This window comes from Botryllus schlosseri, chromosome 13 (assembly GCF_051294905.1).
Source record: "Botryllus schlosseri isolate E-star chromosome 13, Bs_hap1, whole genome shotgun sequence".
Classification (NCBI taxonomy): domain Eukaryota; kingdom Metazoa; phylum Chordata; class Ascidiacea; order Stolidobranchia; family Styelidae; genus Botryllus; species Botryllus schlosseri.
This window is the reverse complement of record NC_137248.1, coordinates 14,314,269-14,332,885: the sequence shown is the minus strand read 5'-3', so window position 1 is coordinate 14,332,885 and position 18,617 is coordinate 14,314,269. Positions and strand designations below refer to the sequence as shown.

The window sequence follows — 18,617 nt, the reverse complement described above, 5'->3', positions numbered from 1 at the left end:
TATGCTCTCCATAAAGAAATCCCAACTTGTAATCGTGCTGTCCTCATCACGAAGAAAATTTGTTCCTGTTAGGCCTGTAGTTGGACGGATCCAATAATTTTTCACCATACCGACAAGCCTGATGGCAGGTCAACAAATGGGACTACTAGCAATTGGCTCGCCCAAAGATGCCGCACAGCAATAATAATTAACCTATATTTTCATGTAGACAATGCCTCACAATGAAAACACGGTCTCAACTTCATCATTCGAGTGGTAGATTCCACATTTTAAACTGTGAATGCTTGTAAATATACTTGTGGTCGTGCGACTTATCAATCCAGTTTTTATGCACTCCAATATCCCGAAACGTGACTTTGATCTTCAGTACCTTCGTATTGCGAGCTCCATTCATTCATGGGTAACTGAAGATTTATTGATTTGATCGTCCCTGCTGATCGCGACGTTACTGCTTGTAGTTTTGCGAGCAGATTTAGACAACCGACTTTTCCGTAACTGTGTTTTGATCATGTGTACTTTCTTTTTGCGAGTGTTTACTGTTGAAAACTGCAACCTGACGAAATGAACAAGAACAACTAGTTTAAAGTCGGCAAATGTACACCTGATACAAGCATCCACTCGTGAAATTCAACCGATTGTTTGATGATTGACCAATAAGCCCCTTTCGTATATAAAGTGTTACTTTTTTTTGGGGGGGGGGTATTCATGGTGTTTATTGACTACTATGGTCATTTACACCAGGCCGATATCCTTCTTATTTTCCGTAACTGCCGACTTATAGCACGGCCCACCTCTAGGCTTTTGTAAGACACCGCTGACGTGGATGAGGTGGCGAGGAGGAGCCTAGGTAAACCTCCAACACTTAGGTAACGGAATTCGGAAGTCGACCTCGGTCGGACTCGAACCCGCACCCATTGGTGTTGCAGCCGCGGATTATATCACTGCGCTATCTCGCCTATCTGTTACTAGTTGCCTCGTTAATGAGGTTGGTTATTTCATATGAAACAGGGATCGGCAACCTTCAGCAACAAAGACCTATCGGAGCCTATTTCCGATCACATAAAACCAAGCGAGAGGCCAAGACTCCGTTTCATCTGTAAGTTACGATCAAGACATGATTTCACCAATAATGTCCAAGTAGATACGAAATCACGAAGTAAAATATTGATCGTAAGCATCTCGTAGCGACCTGACGTCTTGTCTGGAAAATCGTTGCCACATTGTACGACTGTGCATGTTTTTTGTTCAGCATACTTCAGACTCACCAAACGCATTAAAAATAGACGTGGATGGTGCACTTTGACGGGCTCATGAGTCATGATATATGACGGGGTAGATTTCACATATGGCCTGATTATCATGTTACCGCTTCGTCGGGTATTCAATATCGAATTCGATCACGGTGTCTTCATTTCTTATCTATCTATTGCGAAAAGCAACGTGCTGTGTGTGATGCCCGATTGTTGATATCATATGTAGTAGGTACCCAATATCTAATATATTCCGTTCTAGTTTTGTACTGAAGTTTGTTTGGGTTGGCAAACTACGGCACGCGGGCAGCATGCGGCTCGGAACACCGTTTTTTGTGTCCCTCGAAAGCCTCAAGAAAATATAATGCGTAATAAAATGTAATTTTGCAGCGACTTGGCAATACCTTTGCCTAATATATATCCTCATGGCAATGATAAGTTATCGTTCTACTATGATGTTTATTTTATTCCTGACGTAGTAGCCTTATCTCAAGGCCCACGCATTTTCCAAGGTTTCAGTTGGTAAACATCACAGAAATTCAAAACGGAAATATCATAATAAGGATCATCATTGCGAACTACAATTGCTAACTTCAGCAATTTTATTACTTTTTTTACTGTATTTGTGACTCCTATTTGCGTGTGTGTTAGGTATTGCTATGTCCTCGATGTGTGTAGAAGTATTTTATATATATTTGAACTGGCTCGTGCTTTTACGAATTTAAAAAAATACAAATTTGGTTATCAACTAATTTGAGGTTTCGCGGACCCCCTGAAAATGCTTCGCGGACCCCCGGTTGAGAACCACTAGTTTAGAGCAAGGCTCTTCAACCGGGTTTATCGTACACCCTGGGGCACCCTGCTGTCAAACATACGGCGCGGCAGACGATTTCATCCGGCCAGCGAAGCAATTCTGATTAGATTGAAAAATTGTGATAATATCCAGCAAATTTGTAATCTTCTTTATATACCACTCTTCGTTTAAAGATTGTGATTAGTAGCTCCGTACCTAATTTAGTTCCATACCTTATCTATCTTTATACATCCGTCCTGCAGACTTAATCGGTCAATGCATTTTGTGACAGCACACTGCTCATTCGTAAAACGTAAAAGTTTGCAAACAATAAACATTGTATTGTTGCTATATTATGTAGAAGAGAATTGTTCACTCTGGTACATGACTCGAATATGTGACCCTTTAAGCTTGTTTTGAAACATTAACACTAGAACGATCAAGTGGCTTTTTTGACGCATTTTCATTTTTGAAGAGCTGGCATTCAGTCAAATCTTACGCTGTTCGGCTGAACTTGACTTTTATTTATTTTATGTAAGCCACCTTACCCATGATTTTCATCACTCATCTAGTACAAATAAAAAAGTTATACACAGAACTACCTAGAAGTACACAGAACTACCGGGTGGCTTTTTTGACGCATTACACTTTTCTACCTTCAGGCATCGCAGTTTCATATTCTTGAAAGTGGTTATGTATCTGATAAACGCAGAAAACCCGTTTGTAACAACAGAACTTTGTTAATATCGACTCGGTCTAACTGTGTTAGCAACAACATCCCTTGTAATAGAAGGCCCTGGATCTTCCTCGTTCAAAGTCACCAAAGCTCTGTAATATTATATTTCTGAATCTCAGCGTGTTACAGGACGTGAAATTTGAAATGTACCATTAGACCAAGCCGACATCTGTATTGTCCATACTAATATACTAGGGTTGTACAAGGGCAAAGGGCCTTTGCTCCGGTCTACGAGATGGATCTTCGGGGGGAGAGTGAGCTGAATCTAGTGAATTGAATGCATATGAGGACTGAGGGCATGGGTGCATTATGTTTAGTCAGGCCCTCTCGAAGAACAGATTTATGGAAGTCATGAGCTTTCCATTGACATAAGGAGTAAAAAAAGATGTAGATTCAATAAAGATAATATGGTTTTCGTTCATTACATGGTCGAAATGCCAGCAAATAATTGGGGGAAAATGTCAGATGGTGGACGCTGCTGCTACCAAGTATCTGTACAAGGGCGTCTCATATTTAGGCAAGGGATAGGACAGGACAGCTCTTCCATAATCTATACATTTGCCAAGCATAGTAATGTGAAGAGTCTGATATAATCCATCTCGAAACAATGTTACGTGAATGTGGCTGTATACGCTTGGAGATGCAAACGAAGTCCCAGTTGACACTATTGTCTAAAGTTGCTTGAAGCTACTCAGGACCAGAAGGAACACAGGCAGCTTCATGTAGCCACACTTTTCAAAGCTATCATCTTGTTGATATGCGTAACGGCGAGATGCCAGTGTAGAGATCGAATTTGTACACATATATATTGACTTCACTGCAACCTGAGGTATGTTTCCTTCAGAAACAACACAAACAAGAAACCAGTGACGGTTAAATGTTATATAACGAAACAAAACCAGGGGGATATTATTGGTCAGGTTGCAAGGCAGTATTCTATGAGGGTACCAACAAGTCGACGATGGTCCGTGCATGTTTTCTTATAATGTGATTGATCGTCTACTTGCCAAAATGCCGATACTCTAAAAATATGCAAATCGAGGATTAGTTGCAAAATTGAATTATGCAAATCTTATCTGATAAGCTTTATGATATGTCAGCAATAACTAACAATGATGATGTGGCTAAAGCGGATCTGGAACCTACTCTAAATTTTAAAAGAACGTGCTGAAATACCAAATGCGCACCAGAGCAACACTTATATGTTACACCAAAAAACGGCAATTTGTTTTATAAGTGTTGACCTAAGGTGTATGTAAAATATTGCAAGTAGCTATGAGCGCAATAAACAATGGTTTCTGATGCCATTTGTTGAGATTTGTGCAGATTTTTAGCTCTGGTAAATGCATTAGATCGAAGAAAATTCAACATGCGTCAAAAAAGCCACATGGTAGTTCTAGGTAGTTCGAAGTTCCGGTAGTTCTAGTGTTAAAAGAAACAGGATATCTGCTTTTCCAAAGAAAAAAGTGCTTATCATGATAACTTGAAAGTATTTATCATCAATAATATCCACCTATATTTATCATGCTATTTCTTCTTCTCCAGTTTCCATATATTGTCACATTTTATCAGAATCGAGGAAATCTGTTTAAGTTAATGAACTGTTTTTATTTTGGTTTATTGCTATGATATAATGAAAATATTTTGCATTGTCTATTATAGACAACCAGATGAATGGAGACTGCTAGCTAACAATTCAACACGAAACCTGAATTGCGTGTTACTTCACAATAGAGATAAATATGGCACACCTACACCAAATACCACGTGTTCTATGCTGGAACAGGGCCAGAGATTACCATTGGGTAATATCAAGGTTTTTTGTTACTGTTTTGCATGATTAAACGCCATTTCTAGATACAAAAAGTTTTCATTTTTGATGGTTTCTGATTTGCCGTAATATTTTACTATAAACTAGTGTGACCGTTCTGTCTTATGTTCCTCTAATAATTTATTTATCCCCCAGAAGATGATGCCACTGTCTTCCAGGTGCAGGACTAAAATGAGAGGTTCCACCGAATGCAAGCTCACAGTATGTATTGCTCAAAAGCAGCAGTCAAGTACCAAGCCAGTGCCGCAGAATAGAAATACTACAGTTCCCCTTTTTGCCGCTGGCGTGAACTTCCAACCGGAGATCACTCAGCCTCCTCAGCCGGGTGGCTACACCAGAGTTGGGTAATTGCATGTCGCTGAATCCAAAAATGTGATTAGTTTTTTCGAATTGGCTCTATTTTTTGAGATATTTCATATTTTAGTTAAAATTAAATTGTTTGCCAGTGATGAAATCGGGTTCTGATTGGTTTGATATAGAGTCGTAACTCGCTTTCTGTAATTAGAGGTGTAAAACCAGTTACGTACGGCACTGGATCTATATTTTATTAAAATTGGATTATGTACATGCGCAGTGCGCTTGTAGTCGTTACCACGAGCATTTGCGTTATGCTTTAGTATTAGGGGAAATCAATTACGCTCGTTGAAGTCTGTTTGCAGAGATTCGATGTCATTTAGTCTCACGATGTTACTGGTAAACCAGTACGACATAACAATCGCTAATCAGCATACATTCAACGGAATTGCATGCGAGGCCCAAGGCGCAATAGCTCAGGCTTGCCAACCAGCAGGCTATTGCCGATGCGATTGTTCAGGCCAGTGATGATATTGTGCACAACCACAACCTATATATCCCTGTGCACAACCATCCAGCTAAATTCATTTAAAGTCAGTACTAAACTCAATGACGCAAACTCCATCTTAGTTTTGTGTTAAACTGCCAGCGTGACACAAGCTGTGACAGTACGTTGACATTCAAGGACTTTTGATCACCGATTTTGAGATTGCCGAAACCCTATGTTGGTATATTCGATGTCAAATCTCAGGTATAGGTCTCGTTCACGGTAATGCCTTTTTCGGTAATGTCATTCACTGCAATGTCTTCCTCGCCACCTCATCCGCGTCAGCGATGTCTTACAAAAAGCCTAGAGGTGGGCCGTGCTATAAGTCGGCAGTTACGGAAAATAAGAAGAATATCGGCCTGATGTAAATGACCACAGTAGTCGACAAACACCATGAATACCCCAAAACCAAACAAACAAACTGCAATGTCCATTTTCGGTCGTGTCATTATCGGCAGTCTCTGTTCTCGGTATTGTCTTTCTCGGTAATGTCGTTCTCGGTGATTTACATTAGGGCTGTTCAAAAATAACTTTTCTTGGGATTCAAGTTATTCACTGATTAAATTGTCAGGTTACCATGAAAAAGCTACACACCAAATTTGGTTCAATTCTAACAAATATAAGACTCCGCTGATCCAATTAATTTTTTTTTATTATTAGGGAAAATCTAAAAAGAATCAATTTTTTTCTGTTAACTCCATAAAATTGTTGAGCTATATTCAAAGACGATGCAAAACAAATTTGAGTCAATTCAAACTACTAGAAGCGGAGTTATTTGAGTTTTCCGTTGATAATTCTCGGAATATCCTTGATCGGTGGATAATCTGAGAAATATCAACGAAAAACTCAAATAACCCCGCTTCTACTTGTTGCACATGCTTGAAGACAGATGTAGACTCATCAAAGTTGTAGAAAATGATAATTATACCTACGTCATAATTTGATATTTTTGGCATTTTTTGAAACTAAAATATGGGATATCTCAAAAAATAAAGCCAATTCGGAAAAACTAATGTAATTTTTTGGATTCAGCGACATGTAAATACCCTAAAACCGTTGAAACCTTTTCTTGCCACCAAAATTTGTGTTGATCAGTGTAATATATCCAAGGGGACATCTAACATATCGCGATACATTTTGAGATTATTCTGTTCCATTGGAAGAGTAACGCCTGCATTTAATCTTTTATTATTACTGATCTTCCTGCTCTAATATTCGATCAATATCGCAACAATAATGTGAACTAATTGTGGATCGCGTCTTGCGAGTGATCTAAATTTCATCGTTTTGAATGCCGCTGAATGATTTTCTCGGCAATGTCCATTCTGGGTCGTGTCATTCCCGGTAATGTAGATTCTCGGTAATGTCCATTCTCGATAATAATATGCTCGGTATTGTCTTTCACGGTACAGCATTCTCGGCAATAGCATTCTTGGTATTGACCGGACACGATGAGATCACAAAAAGAGTGAAACTTACAAGCTTACCCGTACAGCCCCTATATGAACAATAAACGATAATTGTACGATATTGTACACCCGGCTTTGAAGCATAAGTTTGCCTGTTTATTGTGATAGTCTTGGTCATCGCTCTATTTTAATTCGGATCTGGTACATCTCTGTACACCCTCTCTGATTGGTATACCCTTTTAACATTTTTGTACACCCATACGGCGTATACGGCGTATACGAAACACCAGGTTGAAGAGCCCTGCTTTAGACTCTGTAGTCTATATTTACTTGCTAAACTGACGACTATTTCGGTTCCATTCGCGTACACGTCGACTCTGTTGGGTGCAAATCGTCCGCAGGCTCATACTAAATGGTTTCAAAAGCTTACGAGTGTTTACAACACAATCATGGCATAATTATACAACGTTTAGAAAAAAAAAAACATTTAGAAAAAAGGCATTTGTTTAATACACTGTTTAAAACATGTATTAAGCAAAGTGTTTAACCCACCGTTTGTTTTAAATGCAATCCTACAGACAATAGTAAAAGTCAGAATTTACCATTTATTCGCTTCTACAGTTATGAACATGGAGAGCAATGACGTTTTTTGTAATTTGAATATGTAAATGTGAATGTCACTTTCTTTCAATCCAGTCGATTTCTCGCCGTAGATCAGGAAGACAATGCGTACTTGAAAACTGCATACTCAATAGTCATACAGGCGAACCGTGTCTGCTATTCTCTTTGATCAATCAGGGCATAGTGCAATCCAAGATTTCCTGATGTGCTGATTCGCGAATTTTATTGTCCGTCAGCGCGACAACAACTTTAATTTGACGACTTTGAAACGGGGTCCGAGACCTAAACCCTTGATAAGCAACTGTATTGACCTCTCAAAGACATGCCTATGTCTATGTTGCCACGGAAATAATATTCTGACCGTAATGAAAATTTACTCAGCAAGTTGCTGCAATATTAATAAATTGGGTTCAAAAATATTTTGTTTTAAATTGACGAAGAGCTATAAGTTATACCCAAAAGAGCCATATATTGCTCGCGAGCCACAGGCTCCCGATAGTGTGGAGCATGGACCGAAGCGGGATTGGATATCCGGCCGGATTTTTTCAAGTTTTGCTCGAGCCGGATGGGAACCGGATCATTACTTTTTCTGACACGGCCGGAGCCGGATCGGAGCCGGGTCAGTATTTTTTTGATACGGCCAGAATCTTCATTAATATCATGACTAAGTAACCGAATACCTACCGACCAAACGTTATTAACCGCCAAGCTAGTGCGAAAATAAGCGAGCCATATTTATAAATTCCTGGAACCACCGTGCCGTCCCGAATTGATGCACAGTCATCACAACAGTCATTTTCTGACTGTGCATTTTCCCTCCAATATTCTAGTCTCGTTGTGCAGTGAAATGGCTTGTGTTATCGAAGAAAGCAATTAAATCTCTCTATGCAGAATAGAAACCGAATGTCGAGGATATCAAGGGCAATGCAAGTGGAATATGTAAAAGTTTTAACTTGCTTAATCACACCTGCGAGAGTAACAAATCTGGATTTGTTTCGCTTCAGCAGTGTGGTGGCACATCCAAACAAAAGAAGCTCAGTAGTACATCACATTTATGCACTCATAATAAAGATAGATGCAGTATATCCAAAAAGAGCATCAGGGCAATGTTCGATGTCATACTTTGTGGGAAACAAAAAGATCTGCTCCGTTGCAAAGTATTGCCAAGGTCAAATTAATTGAAACAGTCAAATCATATATTGTGAATGATTTTATACCATGATGCCATCCAGATAATGCTGATGGAAGAAGTGCTACTGCAAAGAATAAAAGAAATTCCAGCAATTTGAAATAATCTATCGACAAATATAGAATGATTGCGTTCACCACAGAGATGTGAACTGATATCATCGACTAAAAGGGAAAGAACCAGGGTATAGAAACAAGCTCTCAAGATAGAGAAAATGAAGATCCAATACCTTACCCAAAAACGAAGAACTGAAAATCGGATAATTTCAGTATGTCAAAAGTATATTTCGCTTCTTACACCGATCAACATTGCGTTTTCCTTCAATAGCAGCATCTAATATTGCATGTGATTGACTTTTCAGTACATATGGCAATGCCATCACGAAGAAACGGGCAGCCTTGTCCTCTTTCACCCTGCAATCAATATTTAATTGAACAGTTCTTCAAGATAAACCGCTTGCTAATCAAGCAAGAATAATTACTTCCGATAAGGGTTTGGGATGGGCTTGGACTTCGAGTTTATAATTTCTTGTTTCTTTTGTTTCGATTAATATTCAATACCAACCTGTGAACTGGAAACTTATTTTAATACTGTTTTCTATCAACTTACAATAACGAACTGTGACCTTTTATTGCCATATGTCTTTTTATTTGCAATATAACCTGGACACCATCGCGTGATCCACTGTTTATGGACCGTCACTGTACATGTATAGTACGCAACCATGTATATTATGCACCCTTGAAATGACAGTTCTAAAGTGGGAAAAAGCCTGTACCCATGTTTTCTACGCACCCCTGTACCGCCAGGCGACAGAGCAAGCGTCTGATACGAGCGCGTTTTGTTCGTATGGAGTGTGTTTGAAGCAGCGGACATGGAAGGTTTATTAACTAGATTTCCACGATAGTGTGGGGTGTAAACCAGGCAAACGATTTCACACCCTTCCAATTCGTGAAAACCAGACAAATTCACCTATACCAGGAGGGGAAAATAGATGCCGTAATCACATTTAAACCGACGTCCGGGCTCGATGGCTTAATGTGATGCACGAACAAGAATAAAGGTTTAATTGCAAGTTCTATTTCGAGAAATTTATTTCAAAATACTTGTACCCATGTATAATACGCACACGAAAATTGATTAGAATGTGCGTATTATACATAAAAAATTACGATTGTTGAAGAGAGATAGGTACTCGCTGATGAATATTAGCGGAGTTTTTTGGGTCGGATATTGCTCATTTTAAGAATCCGACTTCGGAGTCGGATCGGAGTCGGACCAGAGGAATAAAAACAGGTTCGGAGTCGGACCAGAGAAATTGTCGATCGGCTCCACAAGTCCTGAACCCGGGTTCATATAAATGAATTTTTTAACAGCGCATTTATATTTCATGCAATTCGAGAGTGTAACTGCGTAGCACTTCTTGTCAAGTTTACGTGTGAAACACGAAGTATATTTTAGGGTCTTTCTTGGATATGTGTTATATTCGGAGATAATGCGTGGCGATTTTTCAACGTTTGCTGAATTACGTAATGACATAATTAACATATCACGTTACAAATTTCCGCTTCTTACCAAAAACAAACTTCATTAAAAAAATAGAATGGAGTGTATTAGATATTGGGTACCTTCTACATAGGATGTCAATAATCAGGCATCACACACAGCCCGTAGATTTTCGCAATAGATGGATAAGAAATGTAGACATCGTGTTCGAATTAGATATTGAATACCCGACGACGTGATAGCATGATAGTCAGGGCATATGTGAAATCTACCCCGTCATATATCATGAGCCCGTCCAAGTGCACCATGCGCGTCTTTTTTTAATGCGTTGGGTGAGTCTGACGTATGCTGAACAAAAAACATCGACACTCGTACAATGTGGCAAAAGTTTCCCAGATAAAACGTCTAGTCGCTACGAAATGCTTATGATCAATGTTGTACTTCGTGATTTCGTATTTACTTTGGCATGATTGTCAAAATGATATCTTGATCGTAACTTACAGATGAATCGGAGCCAGGGGCTCTCGCTTGGTTTTATGTGGTCGGAAATACGCTCCGATAGGTCTTTGTATGCTGAAGGCTGCCGATCCCCGTCTCATATGAAATAACCAACCTCATTAACGAGGCAAGTAATAACAATTCCTATACGAAGATGGCGTTTTGATCAATCATCAAACGATCGCTTGAATTTCACGAGTGGATGCTTGTAACAGGTATACATTTGCCAACTTTAAACTATAGTTGTTCTGGTTCTTTTCGCCAGGTTGCAATTTTCAACAGTAAACACTCGCAAATAATATTACACATGATCAATACACAGTTACGGAAATGTCGATTGTCCAAATCGGCTCGCAAAACTACAAGATGTAATATCGCGATCGGTAGGAACAAACAAATCATTAAATCTTCAGCAACCCAGGAATGGTGCTCGCATAACAAAGGTACCGAAGCTCAAAGACACGTTTACAGGGTTTGGAGCGGATAAAAACTGGATCGATAAGTCGCACGATCACAAGTATATTTACAAGCCTTCACAGTTCCATATGTGGAGTCTATAACTTCAATGATGAAGTTAAAACTGTCCTTTCATTGTAAGGCATTGTCTACCAGGGATGGTGTGAGCCTCTGAAAGGTTCAGGTTCGTGTGAACGCGAACGTTAATCTCATGACGCCACGTGACGTCATATTGCTAATTCCAACCCTACATTTCAGTAAAGTGATAAATATTAATGTACGCGATACCAAGCGACGACCCGGGCTACATATTGCTTCAATGCTGATGCTGTGATGCCATTTAACTGAAGCTTCGTTAGTCCAAGTACTATCAGGATAATAGCAGTAGTTGGAAGAGAATCAAGCTGTTCATTATCTGGAATCGAACCAGGCCGCCGAGTTCAGGGGCGAGCAACCAGTTTAGGCTCGTCAAAATTTTATTATATAGGTAATACAATCAATTTATGCACGTCAACTTCATTAAAAAATAGAATGGAATATATTCGATATTGGGTACCTTCTAAATAGGCTACTAACAATCGGACATCACATCGAAACTAACTATACATCGAAATATTATAAGCACGAAGTCTTATTGAGTGTTTCTCTGGAATGTGTTATATTCCGAGATAATGCGCGGTGATTTGTCTACGTTTCTGAATTACAAAATGGTATGGTGAATATGTTACGTATTAGATCAGGGGCAGGCAACTTCTCCAGTCGGCGTGCCGGATATAGGAAAATTAAGAACTTGGGGGACGGATTGCTGAATCGATACATTATTCGCCTATTTATCCACATATACAAGGAAGAAATCGTATTTAATGAATGTATTTTAACGACAGCAATGTAACTTCAAAGCCATTTCTCGCCAATAATGACGAAGACATTGTGGTTTTGAGAACAGCATTGTCATACAGGCACCGCCATGTCTGCTTCTCTCTGATCGATCAACACACGGTGCAATCCTTAATTAAGATGCCAAGGCGTTCGATAAGCCCGGTACCCTAAAGTTACCAAGATATCAATTCATTAGGGCTGAGTAGGTGACGAGATAGCGTCGTTGCTCAACTCTGTGGCCTATTTTATCTCGATATTGAATTCATGCGGCCCGCGGCCTCTACGAAATTTGAAAGTGGCCCCGGCCCGTTTTAAGTCGGCGACTGCTGGCATAAGCGGTATTTTACAGAAGCCTAGAAGTGTGCCGTGCTACAAGTCGACGGTTACGGAATCGAAAGTAAGAAATATCGGCCTGGTGTAAATGACTATTGTAGTCGACAAACACCATGATTACCCCAAATGACATTAGGGATGAGTACAACGTAAATACCGATAATGCAATAAGTGTTCTCGCTTCGACGAACTTACGCGTAAGCTCCACCCTCGCTCGCTGCGCAATGCGCATAGGCTTAATTTCACGTATGTAAGCAAGTAGTGGGGAATATCGAAAGACTGGGTATGCGGGCCACACTATCATGTAAGACGGAAAACTGTCCGTGGGCCGGACAATATCCCTTCGCGGGCCGGATCCAGGCCGCGGGCCGTCTGTTGCCAGCCCCTGCTTTAGGTAGATAGGGTTCTATTTAAAACATTTCAAACACTCAAAACATGTTTTAAACAGCATTTTAAACAACGGCATTTTTAAAAAAAATTGCGTTTTTTTTTAAGTTGTAAAATTATGCCATAACTGTTATGTTCGTGCATTTTACGTTTGTATCGTTTGTTCTTTAGTTTCTAGGATTAGTAATTACCACCAATCATTATTTCCTCGTGTGTCGTGCTTCGTATTTATACCCTGTGTTCTGTTGTCTACGGGTCTTCCGTTTAACTGCACTCTGGATCGTGTCGCCTGTCTAAAGTTATTCTGCTGTTAATATACTGATTTCTTATTGCAACCTCGTCGTATTGAGTGATTGTTAGAACAAGATCAAGAACATAGCAATTGGTGTCAGAAGTGGGATTCGAACCCACGCCTCCATTCGGAGATATGGCACAGCAAAATCTGCAGCATGAGGAAGCCATATCGCAATTGGCGCAGAGGTTGAGTCCCGGTGCGTCAACATCTGAAGCCACCGCTCCCAAGTTTGATTCTTTCGTAAAATCAAAGGAGAAATGGGATCAATATCTGCAACGATTCAACCATCACCTAGCAATTTACGGCATTTCCAACATGGAGAAGAAAAGAGCGTGTCTACTCTCATGGGTTGGACCAGAAACCTACTCGCTCCTACGTAATTTGTTTGGTGCTGCTGATGTCAGTGCGCAATCCTTCGACGCGTTGACTGAGAAGTTGTCCACACACTTCAAGGACTCAATTCAAGTGCAAGCTGCCAGGTACGAATTTTACAATTGCAAAATGCAACCGGGGCAATCGTACGCCGATTGGATCGCAACTCTACGCGGAATCTCCAAGGATTGCAACTTCACATGCTCAAGTGATGGCTGTGATCAGAGCTACGTTGATGAGCTAATGCGCGATCTCATCATTAAAGAAACGCGCACGGGGATGTGAGACGGCATTGTCTAACACAAACCAATCCATCCCTTGACGACGTTCTCAAAGTAGCCGCAGCACACGTGAGAACGCTGGAAACTGATAGGGTTATCCAGGGCGAGAGTAGCGGTAAAGACACTTCCATCGTCAACAAAATGACGGGAAGTTATCAGAAGGGGAAAAAACCTTACAAATCCATCGAAGGCAACTTCCCAGAAAGACTGAAATCCTGCAGCCGCTGTTTCATCGATCACCTGAGAAAGACTGTCAATATCGACATTCAGTATGTCAGAAATGTGGTCGCAAAAGGTCATATCAAACCTGTGTGTATGTCTACCAAACCTAGTATCACGCAACAGGTCACATCCGTCAATTTCTGCTCAGTGCCACTACTCTCCTTCGACATCGATCAACTATATCGACGCGTAGGAAAACAGCTCTGGATCAACTCCAGCATCAACGGCATTCCGGTGCCGACACAGTGGGACACGGGTGCGCCCTCCGCCATGGTGGGATTGACTGGGTACAAAACTTTGGGCTCTCCGAAACTCTCAGCATACCATTGCTCTTTCGTAGCGTATGGCGACAAGCCACTGAAAGTGAAAGATATTTGCACTGTAACCTTGCAGGTGGGTTCGGAAGTTCGAGTTGGCTTAAAATTGGTAGTTCTTGACGAACACCGTGGGCAAAACACTTTTTGTCTCGATTGGAGCGATGCTTTCTTCATGACCGCTAGGGGAACGTCTGCTTTGGATGCAATTTCCTCGCAGATGGTCAAATCGCCATCATGTAATACTATTGACATTTCTGATTCGAACGACAGATTGGTATCTTTTCAGTCCAAATTTCCCTCCGTTTTCTCTAATGTATTAGGACGATGCACCAAGACAAAGGTGACAATTCACTTGAAACCTAATGTCAAGCCCGTATTCAACAAGCCACGTCCTTTGCCTTTCGCAAGGCAAATCGCTGTTCAAACCGAATTGGATAGATTAGTCAATCAAGGTATTCTCGAACCAATTAATTACAGTGATTGGGCAGCACCAATTGTTGCAGTCACTAAATCAAATAGATTAGTACGCATTTATGGTGACTTCAAAGCATTGAATCAACAAATTCAGATAGATCAACATCCCCTGCCCTTCTTAGATGAAATTCTTCACAAGTTACAGGGTGGTTGTATCTTCCCGAAAATTGATCTTGCCGATGCTTATTTTCAGCTAGAATTAGATGATGATGCGAAGAATTTGTGTGTCATCAACACGCAATTCGGTCTATTCCGTTATCGACGCATGTGTTTCGAAGTCGCATCTAGTCCCGCAAATTTTCAACGTTGTACTGATGCCATGATCGCCGGCTTACCCGATGTAGCTAGTTTTATCGATGACATAATCGTTACTGGCATTGATGAACGCGACCATTCTCGCAACTTATCGCTACTCTTTGAGCGCCTTACCGAATACAGTTTCACCGTCAACTTCGCTAAATGTGAATTTTTCAAAAGTAGTATCGAGTATCTTGGTCACATAACTGACAAGGACGGCAAGCGCCCGTCTAACAAATCCGTTGAAGCAATCAAACAGTTGCCTAAACCTCAGGATGTTCGCCATCTACAGGCATTCCTGGGCAAAGTCAATTATTATCGCGCGTTTATTCCCAATTTTACGAATAAAGCCGCTGCCTTGTACCGTCTTTTTCAAAAAGACGCGGAATTCATTTGGAATACGGACTGTGACGCAACCTTTCGCATTTTAAAATCACTCAACTATGACAAGTCGTCCGACTAATAAGCGCGATGTTATGAGAGTACTGGAGCGTAAAATGTTGCACAAAAGTCCGTCGGCGCTAACCTGCTGTAATGGAAATCCGTGCTTGCCGACCTTATATTTCGACTTTTAACGGTTATTTCCCGAGAATTATTTGGCTGTCTGTGATTTCAAGGATTGCAGTATGTATTTCAACGACATTAAAACGAAATATTTATAAATGGATGACCTTCAAACGAAATATACCTTATATGTGCTGCAATGTTAATCTTGGCGTATACCGAAAATATTACTATTTGGGATGCAGGATATTTGCTGGTCATGACCGTCGAGTTTTACAGTCCACCATAGCCGCAAGAATTCTATGACCTGGTATCATTGCCCAATGGAACTGGAGTACTCACTGACTAGACAACCAACCTGCAAGCAGACAACTACCACCCTTCACACCGGGATTTCTGACTAGCCTCCGCTTCTGAACACATGTCTGCAGCAACTTTTATGCAATAGATGAGAACTAACATGCATAAACCTTTTATCCTCAAAAGTCCTCAGTATTTTATTATTTTTCGTCTTATACCTGACCTTGCAGCACATTTCCAATCATACTGGTTTTTTCCCTCGTACGATTCTTCGTTTCTCTTTAACAACTCTAAATTTACAGGTGCTTTCTGTGATCGATCCATGTATTTGGATGACACGAAATATAGGTAGTCCCAGCCGTTATTGAAATTTCCATCAGATCAAAACACCTCCAGATGGCAATATAAGGAAACAATTGAACAGTGTCTAAATGATTTGGATCGGTCATTTTAATCAGTCCCGCACCTTGACCAAGAGCATGTAAATAAGAGGCATATACAATCCAGGGAAAGATAACATAAAAAGGACTAGCAATAAAAATGTCGACATATCATATCGCAGTCCTGCAGGCTGAATTGTATTCATTCAGTAGAAACAGCTTGCATGTAGACTTGGACATGCTTGACGCTGCCGGTAATGTCCATTCCTGGTAATATCATTCTCGGCAATGGTTTTCTCGGTATTGGTATAGGACCGGTTCATAGTGGGCTGGCTGCACGAACATCGACCAGTGCACCACGAAAAAAATGAACGATTGGTGAATTGTCCAACCCACCAGGGCCAGATAGTATAAGATACTTCTGAGAGCGATTCCATGCATTCATATTCCGAGTCATCAATTTGGGGTTCGCATGGAATATGGAATTGAGGTACCGCCATCATTTTCACAAGAAGCGACGAATTCCGTTGATGTTGCATGATAATTTCCCGCATGCAGACCTGAATAAAAATATAACATACTAAATGAATAAATACACTAAAATTGATCTCGTACCAAACTAAATAAATTTGCGAGCGCACCCTTTGTGGACTGCCCAAACAAGAGAAAATCAAGGATGCGTTTTGCAGAGAACAGCAACTGCTTATGGCTACATTACAAAGTATGCTCGATAGTCAAATGCCGGCTTCAACTGGTTTCCATGTCGGCTATTATTGGAAATTTCATTTATTGACAGATGTATTCATTTGAAAAATGCTCAAGGTCGCTGATAATGACAAAGCACAACAATACGATGAAAATGATATTGCCACTTTAAGAAATCCAGGGTTTGTGAGAACCCCCGACACTGTTCCATGACCGAGGGATAAGGTTTCCAATGAGTAAAAGGTTGTGCAGCATCAAACAATGTCTTACCTGTGCAGTGTGCAGCTGTTCTCGCAACATCATATGGTATCGTGATTAGTGACGGATGGTTGAATATGTTTGACGGGTAACTCAAGGCTGATCTTAGATTATCAGCAGATGGTATTTCATTCCTATCTGCAAACGGTATTATACAATGCTAAGCGATGGTACTCTTCAGCAGTATACAATGGAATCTTACCAGCCAGCCGCTTTCCACATCCGCACGAAGAGTCATCCGAAACAACATGAACCACCTTGACCGGTTTGTTAGCAAGCGAAAAATAATTTCAAGACTCCAAAGTCTTCTCTCCATTGGTGGAATTCTTCCAGTGAAATCATATGCTGCATAAAATATAACCCATGATTATGATAATATAAAGACACTGAGGATGAACCATGAACGTGTCATATCACTAGGCAATGATCGAAGCTGATGGTCACCTGAGACACTTCAAATTTGTATTTCAGTATTTTTATTACTCAATTGGTATATAGGCCTACTCATAACAATAATGGACTGTATCAAGTTAACTTCACACCATACTAGTTTTGAGAAATTAACAGTCCACAGTTCATTGTGTACCGTATGTGAAAGCTAAAGGTCTCTATATTTGACGTTTTACGAACACTACATGTACTACAGTAGACTTACTACTAATACTACGGTACTGTACCTTTGATCCCACTTCTTCTGAAGTGACGACGTTGAGGATTGGATTTCTTGGGAAGCGAAATAGAACAGGACAGTCTCTGTCAGACACTATGTGGCTTCTTTCTTGAGCTATCCTTCCGTCATGCGTCATTTTCTTGACCTTTCACAGCACATCCAGCCATATTTGCGCCGCGAACTCCAAATAATCCAACCTACAACGACGTTCGCCGCAAGGCGCCATACTACAAAACATCAAGTTGTGCAACATTTCTCGCTCCATGAAAATCCGTTCGGACGACTAGTCATAGTTGAGTGACTTTGATCGACGCTACGCAGCTCATTATGATGTAAAGAAGCAGCTCATTTTGTCAACTGATGCTTCTCAATTCGGAATCGGCGCTGTCCTCTCAATCGAGCACAATGGCGAAGAGAGACGCATCGAAATCGCGATCGCGCACGCATCGAAAACGCTTTCCGATTCGCAAAAATCCTACTCTCAAATAGAGAAGGAAGCTCTGTTAATCATTTACGGAGTCACTAAATTTCGTCAATTCTTGTATGGCAGAAAATTTACGCTGGTAACGGACCACAAACCGCTTTTAGCTATTTTCTCGCCGGACAAGCAAATTCCCGTGATTACAGCGCAACGCTTACAGCGATGGGCACTAACGCTCATGGCTTACCAATACGATATTCGCTATAAACCGACTAATCAGCACGGAAACGCCGTCTCTAGTAGTATACTAAATGTGCACGACGTGCCAAAACATGATTTAACTTAAACAAACAAGAATTATCAAAACAAACAAGAATTATCAATATAACAAG

At 40.6% G+C, this 18,617-nt stretch overlaps 1 long non-coding RNA gene across 2 annotated transcripts; it reads right to left on the bottom strand.

Annotated features, from left to right (window-relative positions):
* Positions 1-2,027: 2,027 nt before the first annotated feature.
* Positions 2,028-18,067, bottom strand: LOC145453196 (uncharacterized). 2 transcript variants are annotated; one of them, XR_013919652.1, is made up of 5 exons: positions 17,812-18,067; positions 17,337-17,479; positions 17,147-17,272; positions 16,214-16,731; positions 2,028-2,057 (listed from the first exon to the last, which is right to left on the bottom strand). It is a non-coding gene; the product is annotated as an uncharacterized LOC145453196 (long non-coding RNA). The 2 variants fall into 2 exon arrangements; XR_013919651.1 differs by lacking the exon at positions 2,028-2,057 and having other exon boundaries at positions 16,132-16,731; positions 17,812-18,063.
* Positions 18,068-18,617: the final 550 nt, after the last annotated feature.